The 4,181-nt window shown below is 42.9% G+C and overlaps 1 pseudogene across 1 annotated transcript; it reads right to left on the bottom strand.

Moving 5' to 3' along the window:
- Positions 1-898: 898 nt before the first annotated feature.
- Positions 899-3,498, bottom strand: LOC147605051 (putative clathrin assembly protein At4g32285 pseudogene; annotated as a pseudogene). Its single transcript, XR_015265257.1, has 2 exons — positions 3,236-3,498; positions 899-3,087 (listed from the first exon to the last, which is right to left on the bottom strand). The product of XR_015265257.1 is annotated as a putative clathrin assembly protein At4g32285 pseudogene (transcript).
- Between the last annotated feature and the right edge of the window lie 683 nt (positions 3,499-4,181).

The following is a 4,181-nucleotide window of genomic DNA, read 5'->3' as shown; positions in this document are numbered from 1 at the left end:
CTTAAATATGTGTCTAATTGTGTTAATTAGTACACTTCATTGCTAGTGCTCTCAGACAAACAAGACTTCATTAGTCTCTCTCTCTCTCTCTCTCTCTCTCTCTCTCTCTCTCTCTACACACACACACACACAATAGTTTTGCCACCCTCATTATTGTTGGCAACTAGGGTCTGGTTGTGGGTGCTTTTGCAAGTGCAAGTGCTCCTCGATGCTAGGCCTGTGTAGTGGCCCTATGCCTTCAATATGATGGGCATTTTTTGCAATCTTTATCATTTATTAACTTTTTTTATTTGTATAGCTAATAGAAAGAGTGAGTTGATTTCCCTCCTTTTGTTCTATGGCCATCCATTTTAAATAAAGAAGGCTTCATTAAGCATATGCAATTTTTGCTCATTACACCACAAGAGCCCTTATTTATTATTTGAATTCTTCTTTTCTGTAGAAACCCCCCCCCCCCCCCCCCCACACACACACACACACACACGTGCCTCGAACATACCCATTTAGGGGCTGGTGTGAAATTTGACATGTCCCTTTCTAGGGATACTACCTTTCAACGAGACATTGTGAGGATTAGAGTTTCTTGGGACATTCAACGATTTTGGTCAAACTCATTGAATTTTAATTGGTGGTGGAGGGGTGTAAAATGATTTTTGAACTTTTGAAATTGGTAGATTTGGTGTCATACTATTTATATGGCTTATTCTTGCATTTTAGAAGGTTAGAATTATTCCACAAAAGCTAGATGCCATATATTTAATATAAGCAATTGTAAATTTTGTCTTCTTTTGAAGTGGATGTTATTCACTTTTTGTAAGAAACATCTAGGGAGGTAATGTATATGCATGCTTTAGAAAGAGTGCAACCCAAAAGACCTTTATACAAAGCATAGGTCAAATAACTGCAAAAAAAAGGAATGTCCATAATACATAGGAATCAGCATGCCCATCTGACATCCATAACTCTTCTACACATAGCTTAGATCCTTCTTTTACCCCCCCCCCCCCCCAAAAAAAAAAAAAGATTCTAATAATAAGTTCTCCCATAGTAGGGAACAGGTTGAGAAGTTTGGAAAAAATTATTGTAGCCATGATTATAGAACTTCATTAGGCCATTGTAGCCCTGCATGCCATCTCGCTGATACAGATACCACATCTGCTGCTCCTGCACCAGCAGTCGTTGCTTCTGCACCATGTCTGACATCTGCACATACGGTGGCGGCGGGACAGATAAAGACGCTGCAAAAGGGTCATCTCCAGCTTGTGTCACAGGTGCAGGCAATGCCAAAAACGAAGACGCAGGGCGCCCTGGTAGTGCCACGCTGCTCGCACTTCCAGAAGGCACTGTTGAAGCCATCTTTTGATTGGCAGAGGCTTGATCATACATGCTAGCCAAGAGCAAGTTGTCAAACCCTCTGGCAAGGGTATTGGCAGCAGGTTTAGAAAGCTCACTGGATGATTCCACAAGAGCAAGTTCCCATCCAGCAAGTGGTCGGTCTCTGAGTGACACTCCATTGCCGCCCTGTGTTCCTCTGCTTTGGCTGCCGCTGCCCTGAGATGAACCTGTGTCAGAAAATAGCGCTAATGCAAGCCTGTCTCCATGTTCCTCAGCAGAAATTGTATCATTATCAAATCCTAGAAGGTCTGGTTCACTCTGCTGTTTCTGCAAGGTTGAAGCTTGTATAACAGAATCTGGTTCATTGCATACAGGAGGGGCTGGTAAGGCTTTCATCCCATTAACATCATTGCTGGTATCATCCACTTCTGGCTCTCTGAGTGGGGTTTTGGGCCTTGGCTCCAAACTATTTTCCCCGCAATGGTGCAAAGATGCTTCAGATTGGTCCTTAAGAAAATCTTCCATGGTGTCAAGAAGATTCTCAGATATTTTCTGCACAACTGGGTACTCCGAAGACCTGCAAACTCCCAGGTTTTGGCAAGATCCATAAAAAGCAGCCAGCTCTTGCATCTGTTTGGCCCCTGTTGTGTGGATGTCAAATGCCTTCACACAGTTGGCATGGTCCATATCAAAGAAAGCATCCAAGATTATGGCCAAACCATCACAGATATCAGTGTAAAGCCGAAAGCTTTCCCTCAGGACAGGATAGAGAGCAATTTGAACAAGGCGATTCATTCTTGCAGCACTGGTAGGTCGGCAAGCCAATACGCGCTCCAGCAGCCGCTCCATAAGGGGAATCCTTTGAAGAAGTTCCTGAGGTGTCATGTCCTTGATGACTGATGTGTTTCTTTTTGTCTGCTCTGTTCCATACCTTCGACTGTCATGATCATAACCATCATCTCTCCGGTCATCATAGACATCAGCTATACGGTCATCATAGCCATTGTCTCTCCGCCCATCATAGCCATAGCCATAGACATCACGGCTTGCACTCCCACGTCCACCACCACCATCGGAAGATCTTCTCACAGGTTGAGAATTTCCAGCAGCTACGTTGTAATCTAGCTTCTCATCCAGAAAGAGAGCATAAGTGCGGATGAAAGCCGAGTAATCCCATGCATGGGAATGAGAATCATCTCTGAAATTAGAAAGGTTAAGCACCCTCACACCACTGCGACTGCAATAAAGGAGTTCCTGCTCGAAAGAGGAGTTGCCATCACGGAGGAGGCGATGCGTTAACATGAGGGCTTTGATGGCCACAACCCAGTTGTGAGTTTTCCCCAGGCGCTTGGCAAGGCCTGTGACACATGCATTCACATAGCCCCTTGAGTAGGAAGTAAGGTGGAGAATCTCCTGAACATACCTCTCTTCAATGGGAGCTTCAACATGGCTGGTGGCCTTCACCATGGCGACTTCTAGATCCGGGACACCATTGCTTGCAACTTTGGCTATGCCGATGCTCGTCTGGTCCTTGAAAGAACCCAAAGCTCGCCGCAGCTTGTGCTGCAAGGGTGACATGGCTACCTGCTTGTTTGATTATTTGCTTGATGAAGGATGTACACGGGAGGGTTTTGCAGCAAAGATTCAGTAGCCTGATAGATGTACTATCACATGTATTATGAATGGAATGCGTTGCTTTGTGTGATAGAAGGGCTTTTCTTACACCGACAATGGCACCAGAAACCCTAAAAGCTGAAAAGGAAGAGAAAACCAAGCAAAAGTTAGTGCTCTGCCCACAAAATAAAACGATGAAAGCATTAGCTAACCATGTAAACTACAGTTCTGGCCTGAAACCCGACAGATTAGTCCAAAAACTGTATATGAGGTAATCATAACAAACCTGAGAAAATGGAAGCAAAAACGTCCTTTCAAAAGGAGAATTTCAACGCACAATTATGTACTCCACTGTGCAATTAGCAACCCATAATAGTGCAATTCACCGGGCAGGCATGCAATTAGCAACCCGTAATAGTGCAATTCACTGGGCAGGCATATAATTAGTACCTTAAACCAATAGGTAATTGATCAGTGAGCTCTCTCTCTCACACACACACACAGATGGGGTAGCAGAGGGGAATGGAGCTCGAATCAAAGAGAGGGTTTTGCAGTAAAAAAATAAATTTTGAAGGTTTGGTGTAACTGCAACTTTTAATTTTGAAGAACATCTTTTAAAAAATAAATTTGAAGGTTTCAAATTTCGATTTTTTTTTTGAGAGGTTGTAGAAGAAAAAACTTTTTGAAGATTTTCGATTACAATACTAGTTAAAATTTGAGAGAAGTTTTTGCACTTTTTCTAAAATACCTTGCATACTTCTCTCTCTCTCTCTCTCTCCACAACTTGAAAAGCTCCCCCCTTTGCTTTTCCTTTATTTTCAAACATGGATGATGGTCTCTTTTGATTGTCTATGTGTTTGTTCACAATTTAAATTCACTTTTGCCCTTTTTTTAGTGTTTGGGTAACAATTGCGTTTGTTTTTTCTCTTCATGGTGATGCTAGATTATAGATGTGTTATCTTCCCATCCACCTCACAAACTTTGTGTAAGTGCCACGCAACTTTTCGTGCTCTCAGACTTAGTACGTACTAGGTTCCTGTCCTTGTTCCTCTCAAATCTCCCCCACTCTTTAATTCTCAAAATTCAAAGAAGTAGCACACACTCCAATCTCCTAGTGCATCATCATCATTGGCCTTACTTTATTGGCCATTGAAGTTGAATCCCCCCCCCCCGCAAAAAAAAAAAAAAAAGAAAACTTCTTCCCCCTTCCTCCTCCTCCTCCTCCTCCTCCT

The sequence above is a fragment of the Cibotium barometz genome, chromosome 60, assembly GCF_041138505.1.
Source record: "Cibotium barometz isolate CiBa-2024 chromosome 60, ASM4113850v1, whole genome shotgun sequence".
Taxonomy (NCBI): domain Eukaryota; kingdom Viridiplantae; phylum Streptophyta; class Polypodiopsida; order Cyatheales; family Cibotiaceae; genus Cibotium; species Cibotium barometz.
The sequence above is the reverse complement of the archived record's forward strand: the minus strand, read 5'-3'. Positions and strand labels throughout refer to the sequence as shown.